Source organism: Taudactylus pleione, unplaced genomic scaffold (genome assembly GCF_031769625.1).
Source record: "Taudactylus pleione unplaced genomic scaffold, aTauple2 ptg000006l, whole genome shotgun sequence".
Taxonomy (NCBI): Eukaryota; Metazoa; Chordata; class Amphibia; order Anura; family Myobatrachidae; genus Taudactylus; species Taudactylus pleione.
The window spans coordinates 28,077,428-28,085,709 of NW_028284409.1; positions in this window are offsets into that span (position 1 = coordinate 28,077,428).

Genomic DNA, 8,282 nt, shown 5'->3' on the forward strand with positions numbered 1-8,282 from the left:
CCAGGGCTTCCACTGCATCTTCTTACTTCATTGGGTTATGCAGTCAGCGCTCCTAAAGAAGGGTTAGTGTGGCACCACTAGCTGCTACCTAAGGGATTGTCCTTACTTCCCTAATTTAGAGTGAATAGAAAAAGAGGAGGGAAGCGCTCTGTGGTGGGTGGAAGAAGTAGAGATCTATGGGGATAGATAGTACCATGTAATTTATGGCCTCTTAGTATGGTATAGTCAATATAGAGACGTATATGTGGAATATCCGGTAGGCAATAACTTGAGTCTAGGACTTGTCGGTGTAATATATAAAATAAATGCTCAGGAGAGTCTATATATCGGTCTATAACAGAATCTAGTGGGCAAAAACTGTAGGCAGTAGGTTCAGTATAATTGTGTGGACAACTGTGGGGTAGGGAAGTCGATAATTAGATCCAATAAGATCTTTTGCTGTGGAACTACAGGTACCAGCAGGCCTGTAATGCCCCGCATGCTGATACTTGTGGTTCTCCAAGTACCAGCATGAGGGAGGCTTGCTGGGAACTGTAGTTCCACAGCAAAAGCCAATATTTTAACTCTGTACTTGCACCACACTTTACACAATCTACCCGGCACCAGGGCTCTCAGCCTGGGGTGCCCTGGAGAGGGGGACCCCTTTATTGGGGGGGTCCCCAGCTCCCCAGGGATCCCCAGTCTGGGCTGACTAGCAGTCAGGGGTGATGCTTCGGCTGGGATGCCCGTTGAAAGATCTTCCCTTCGCAGTGGCACCCCCCCGCTAAAAATAGTCCGGTGCTGGTTCTGGTAAATACAGCGGGACCCTATGCATTTTTACCCCTGTATTTCCAAAACCAGGGCCGGCTCAGAGCCCAGTGCTGGTTGCACTGAATACGGGGGACCCTACGTCATTTGTCCCCCATATTTTGGCAACCAGGACTGGTTCTGAAAAGCCTGGTGCTGGTTGTGCTTCATACGGGGGACCCCTACGTCATTTGTCCCCTGTATTTAGCACAACCAGTACTGGCTTTCCAAAGCCCGGTGCTGGTTGTTGTTTTTGGGGAGGGGGCCACGCCATTTATTTTTACACAGCGCAAGCGCAAGCACTAATGCCCACTACAGTCCGCGGGTCCCGGCCACAGCTGATGCCCGCTACCCCGCCCCCTAGGTCCTGGTCGCAGTTAATTACCGCTTTCTTCCTCCCGGTTCTGACCCCCACTACTGCCCACAAAAGGCAGCCATCTTGCTGCACCCAAGTGAAGCCACAGTGAGTACACCTGCTGAAGGCTCCTACTGAGGCTGTGCAAGGAATTGAATCTCCCTATCTCTATAATGGCGGCTTTGTGAGGTAATAGTTTAAAAACTGTAACTTTCTCAATTACCTGAACCCCAAAAGGCCCTATTCTGGAACAATAGCTACCTAATAAAACAAACCCCAAGTCTTAATTCGCCCCCTACCCTGAGTTATGCCTTCCCAAAAATCCCCCATAGAGAACAGCAGAAAAGTGGTCCTAACTCTGAGTATGAGAAAAAAGTGACAGTTGGAGCTTTAGATTACTCCCAAATCCTCATTTTTCATTTTTTTGTCCTGAAATTTGGCATGCCACACCGAGCAACAGTTCTACCGAATGTAGCCCCTTAAACACCCTGACCCCCCCCCCCCTTCGGAATTCTCTATGGAGATTTCCATTTTTTTCTATTCAGCCTTAATATAAGGGCACGACAGTGCCCTTATAATAACAGTTGACCTACAGTTTAGAAATCCCTAATTTGGAAACTTTCCCCTGAATTGGTTGACTTAAAAGCCACTGTTTTCCTTTCAGTAAATTTACATGTTATGCAGGAATCCCTTCCGCATTTATGGAAACCCGCTGGTTTTTGTGGGCAGCCAAGTATTACAATTTTCTAAGCTCTTTATATCCCTCTTGAAGTGACTAGGTGCTAAATTTAGTTTTAAATTGGCTGATTTTCTAAAAATTACTGATTTGTAGGCTATAAATGAAGAACCAATAAAGTTATCTAATTTTAGAATAGGTAGGTTCTTTTTGAGTACTTTATTTCATATGAATATGAACTAAACTGTGTCACAAGGGCACAGGATCTTTCCTCATTTCTTTTCTCTCTATTTCTACCTTTCATCAGAATTTCCCTATCTATATCTGCTGTTTCTCTGTATGCATCATCTAACACGTTGACGATATCCCTGTTCTAGAAAGGATTTGAATAGGGCCGAAACCTGTTTCTCATAAGCCTCTCCCTGTGAACAGTTCCTTTTTAACCTTGGGAACTGTCATTTCTGAATATTTCTTTCCATCTTCGTAGATGGCTACTTCCATAGTTGAGGTATCTATTTTGATCAACCTCCTTAATGTATGGTTTTTTGATCAGTACCTATCAATAACGCAATGTCTAGAAAGTTGATTGAAGATGGGTTAATGTTATTTGTGAACTTAAATACAAAATTATTGTGATTAAAACTATCAAGAAACGTGTTAAGTGACAAAACATCCCCATCCCAAATAAAAAATAATATTGGATACATGTATATGTAGTTCCTTATTGGGTCAGCTGCAAATACATGGGATATGGAGAACCAATTATTATGATTTAAATACCAATCTAATGAGATAGTTGTAGGGAAATGTATATGCTGTTTATAGTTTAGGTTGTATCTTAAGTCGCCTCTTATTATAAGGGGTGGCATTTTATGACTGGATATGAGAAATGATGGCTACCAAAGTATTCTAAAACAAACATTTGAAGAAGATTTTCCACTATTTGGTAGAAATGACATTGTATTATGGGGTCAAATACAGTTTAAGCGTAACTAGTGTAAACCATACCTGACTATGGGGGGATAACTTTATAGAGCCCTTTTCATATATATATAAATATATATATATATATATATATATATATATATTTATATTATATGCACTATTTTTAAATATTAGCATGGATAAATCTTGATAAAATTAGAATAAATCAGACTATATGTTATGAAAAACCAAATGAGCACTGTGATATTAAGTACTGTATAAATTATAGAAGCGAATATATGGCCTTAAGGTGTATGTGCTTATTATAAGCTAAAATACAGTATATCATGCAATATTGAACTGGTATGCATTCTAATATGTGGTTCTTTCCGGATATTGAAACAAATGGAAATGGCCTGCTGCTCTATGTCTCTAGTACAATGGTTCTCAAACTTGGTCCTCAGGACCCCACACAGTTCACGTTTTGCAGGTCACCCAGCAGGTGCACAGGTGTAATCATTACTCATTGACACATTTGAAAAGGTGGAGCCAATCATTTCACTTGATTCAGTGTGGAGACATGGAAAACATGCACTGTTTGGGGTTCTGAGGACCGAGTTTGAGAACCTGTGCTTTAGTATAAACATCAATCTAAGGGCCTGATTCAGACCCACTCGCAAGCGGCTGTCCACTCGCAAGTGGGTCGATGTTGTGCACTGTGCATGCACATGACGGCGGGAACTCCGTCGTGCGCATGCGCCAGACGCGACGAGCGAAGGAAAGTCCTTCGCTCATTGTGTCTGATCAAAGGGGGCGTGCTGTCAATGTTGATTGACAGCACGCGCCCTTTGCTGGGCGTGCCGGGGGCGTGCCTCCCTGACGGGGGCGTACCCAAGGGAACGCCTCCCGTCAGAAGCCGGCCCACTGACAACACTAGTGATGTCAGTGGGAGTGATTTTGGCTCTGATAGAGCCAAAATCACTCCGGGCCTTGCGGTTGAAAACCTCAACCGCAGGCTCCGGCTCGCAGTTTCGATGGTCGCGATGGTCACGACCATCGCGGCCATCAAACTGCACGCTCGTATAGGCTGTGGGTGGTGACCCACAGCTATACGAGCATCCAGGAGGACGCTCCATTTTTATGGAGGGCGGCCCTCATTCAGAGCGTGCGCTCTGCTCAGAGCGTATGGCTCTGAATGAGGGCCCAAGTTATAGAAATTTGTTATGGGAAATTAAATGAGCACCGCGCTGGTAAACGCTATACTATATAGTGCTATATAGTACTGTTAAATTGAAATAGCATGACGTTTCATGCTTCTGATATGGGTCAAAATAAATAATGTAAAAATTTAATGAATATTGCGCCAATATGCGCTACAATATATAGGATTTCCTAATTGAATGTAAATGGCTTGACATTCTATGCTTTTAATATAGAATCTAAATTAAGTAAGAACATATGTGATACAATAATGAGGCTTGAAACGCACTGGGCGTTTAAATATTTGCTACTCTGACAGCCTCTGTAATCACGAACAACTGAGCCAATTAGAGTTGTGTGGGTATAAATAAAACAACATCGATACCACACACTCTGGGCCTGATTCAGAGACGGACGCTCTGAACGAGCGCTCGCTCTGAATCAGGGCGTTTTTCTTTTTTTCGCAACCATCGGGCTTGCGACAAGACCCTTGTGGTAGGGTCTCGTGGCCGCAAGCCCCAGAGAGCTTCTGGCTCTAATAGAGCCGGAAGCTCTCCCACTGACATCACTGTCTCCTGAGGAAGCCGCTGATACTCTGAAAGTGGAGAAACGCATAGAGAGAAGCGTGAGACTGCTAGCCGATTCAGTGGACCACTAGCTGCACACTGGGGGCTGGTCTATATCATACTGAGGCATAAGATCGCCGATGGGCGACTACAGCGGATTTATTATCTTCTTGGTATTAGAGAACACAAAAGAAAAATCCCAGCAGGGAAAGTGGATCCAAAAAGGGTCATGAGTTATACATACAAGCATGCATGCATAAAGTGTTGATTACCCTCTCTGCCTGTGTTATATAAAACTGCATAATAATAATGACTGTGCACACAAAACGGGAGTGGTCTGCATCTAAGGAGCAGCCACCCAATATGGAAATACTGGATAAATATACCCTGATATAGGGAAGACTATTTGCTTTCTACTGTGAACAGTATAAGATATAAAAAAAGCCCTAAACATTTCTAATTAGAACTGTGTGATACTAAAGGTGCCTACACACATGGCGATATTTTACCTGATCTTGCCGATTCCAACGCATCGGAATGACAGATCGTGTAAAATATGTTCTAATCATGAGTCCCCACTCACAATCACGATGCCGATGTGCGTCCCCGCTGGTCGCACATCGCATCTTCAGATCTGCCTTGCTGTAGGGCAGATCTGACAATTTGGGATACGATGCACTGGATAAAAAGAAAGGATACATGATGTATCGTTTGTTCATACACCAAATCGTGTACCAAATCATAAGCAGGACTGCCGGGGAGCTGCTGGGAGAGTTTCAAGGAAAATCGTACACATCGTCGGATCGGCAGCACATCGCCATATGCGTAGGAACCTTAAGTTCCATTTAGCAACAGTGTTTCTTTGGAACTGATTAACATTGAAACTAATCGCTACAGCAGATACGGGGCATTCAAACAAAGTGTGGCCTATAGCACATGGGAAAAAAATATGATTATTGCTAAATGCTATGTTATTTGTGCGCATATACGGTTTTATGATAAGGGCCAACTTTTGCATATTAAGTGCTAAATTGTTCTTAATCACTGTCCTTAATGTTTTATTTGTATGTTTCATGTGAATCTATTTATTTTCATTTTTATATTTATCCTTGCTAATTTTTATCTGATATTTTTCATGTGTACCTCTAATTTGCATATTAAATATTTAACTGTTTAGCACCTGATACTGATGTGTACTTGGCTGGGATGCGGCCTTGTGGCCAAGTTGCAGCCTTGAGGGCTGATGTGTACTTGACTGAGGTGCGGCCTTGAGGGCTGATGTGTACTTGGCTGGGATGCAGCCTTGTGGCCAAGTTGCGGCCTGGAGGGCTGATGTGTACTTGGCTAAGGCTCGGCCTTGTGGCCGAGGCAGTTGTGAACATTTTTTGCTTAGCTGTGGCGTAACGGCCATGATGAGGCTGAGACGGCCGGGATGAAGTAACAAAAGTCCACTCAGGCGCAGCAGTGCGACTGAGACTACTGTGAGGCTGGTAACTATAAGTCCAATCAGACGCAGCAGTGTGCCTGAGACAGCTGTGAAGTTGGTAATCAAAAATCCACTCAGGCGCAGCAGTGCAGCTAAAACTGCCGCAATGTAAATAACAAAAGTCCCCTCAGATGCCACAGTATGACTGAGGCTGTAAAGATACACGCTGGACAGGAGGTACTGGAACACACCACGAGAATGATCTCCACATATGGAACCGGAAGACACGTGTTGAGTGCTATAGCCGGCATACGAGCAGAGAATCTGCAGAGGTGAAAAAGGAGAAGGATCCAATCAGGAAAGGGCATAGATGACGAAGCAGCCAGGTAGGAGACCAGGATGCCGGTCCAGCAGTCCGGCGTCCTGGTCTCTTAGGAACGGGCCTGAGAGGACCACCCAGAGCACTGTTGTCAAACAAGACGCAGCGGTGGCTTCTGACAGCAAAACAGAGAGCCATGATCAACATGAGGCTTGTGACATTCTTTTTGAGCATTATTACAAAAATGGAAGTCCTGCAATCTTAAAGTATGAAAATATTAAACTAGAATGGACAGTTGCATCTAAATTGTTTGGAAGAGACCAACAAAAATATAGAGTCAAAACAAATAAAAATAATGAATACATTTTGTCACGGACAGGGTTTCTCGGCATGGTGGTCAATGGGTAATACCTGTGAGGTCACTGTGGCGGGGGGTGTCTGACGACGGCGCTGGTGTTTGGCGAGGGGCATTGGCTGCTTGTGGTTCTGTGCGGGCACATTGTCACTAGGGGCTGGTGAGGCCTGGCGGCGTTTCCATTCCGCTCGGTATGGGCGCCGCCATCTTGCCTCCGGCCATGTAATTCAGTTGTCCAGTCCTGGTGGGTCAAGTGCTCTCTCCAGACAGTCATAGCACGGCACTTGGTATTTAGGAAGGTCCAGAGCCTTCCTTCCTTGCCAGTGCAACGTGTTTCTCAGCTACAGCTGAGAGAGAGTACCTGTGTCTTACCTACCTCCTTGGAAATGCTACCTAGCCTGTTACCTTGCCTGCTCCAACCTGCTGGATTTACCCTGCACCCTCCATTTACCTTTCCCCTGCCTGAGTACCTGAACCTGCTGTCTCCCTGCACCTTGCCTCCACTTACACCCAGCTGTACTACATCACCTCTGCCTGCATTTGTTTTCAGCTCACCATACCTGCATACTGGACTGTTCCTGCCTGTCACTTTCTGGACATTCTCCCATTTACTCCACTACAGTTATCAAGTGCACTTTAGTGCTATACCTGGACTATTTCTTTTGCCATTCCCATGTCTACCAAAGCTCCACTTTTTTATTTAAATTTGCTTCTGCTTCTGCTCTTATCACACCCCGGGTCCACAACAAAAGCAGAACCTCACAGTTTGCACTGGCCCCATGGATCCGGCCACGGAACAGGAGTCTGGAGTGGATTTATTCCGATGTATTTCTGGCTGTTTAGAAAACCTGGAAGCTATGCAGCACCAAATGGCTCAGTTTCTACAGGAGATGTCTAAACGACAAGATAATCTGCAAACCTTGTTAAACACCCCTGGGGTATCAGCAATTACACCTCCTCCTGTGCCTGGTAATACAGGGAACACGGTATCTCCTCGTTTACACCTTCCTATGCCAAGCAAATTTGACAGAAATCCTAAGCTCTGTTGTGGTTTCTTAAATCAGTGTGATATACACTTTACATTACAGCCTGATAACTTTCTCACTGCAAGAACTAAAGTGGCATACATTGTGTCTTTGTTGCCCGTCTTGGTTTTGGATTGGGCCTCCCCACTCTGGGAGCGTTCAGACTCGCTGCTGGATAACTATGCGGACTTTGTATCATCATTCAGGAGGATTTTCGACTGACCTGGACGCACTGTGGGCCTGATTCAGAGCCACTCGTAAGCAGCCGCTCGTTCACTCCGATAGATGTTCGCACATCTGCGCATGCGTATGGGTCGTAATGCGCATGCGCCAACCAGTCATTGCGGTTGGAAATCAAGCGCTCGCAAAATAGCGAGTGCCTGCTAATTTGAGTGACAGGATGAGGTGTTTGTGGGTGGTAACAGGGGAAGGTGCTTGAAAACGAGGAGTGGTGATCCGAACGCAGGCGTGCCAAATGGGCAAAACGGGCGTTTTAAGGGTGTGCATAATTAACAAAGCAGTGTCATCGACCATGTCACTTGGTTGTTTCTTAGCCTGAACTGTTCGCATGATTGCGTAGGAAAATCCAACCACAAGCACTGCGAGCAGTTCAGACGCCCTTCGATGTACTCGATCAATCAAATAAATAG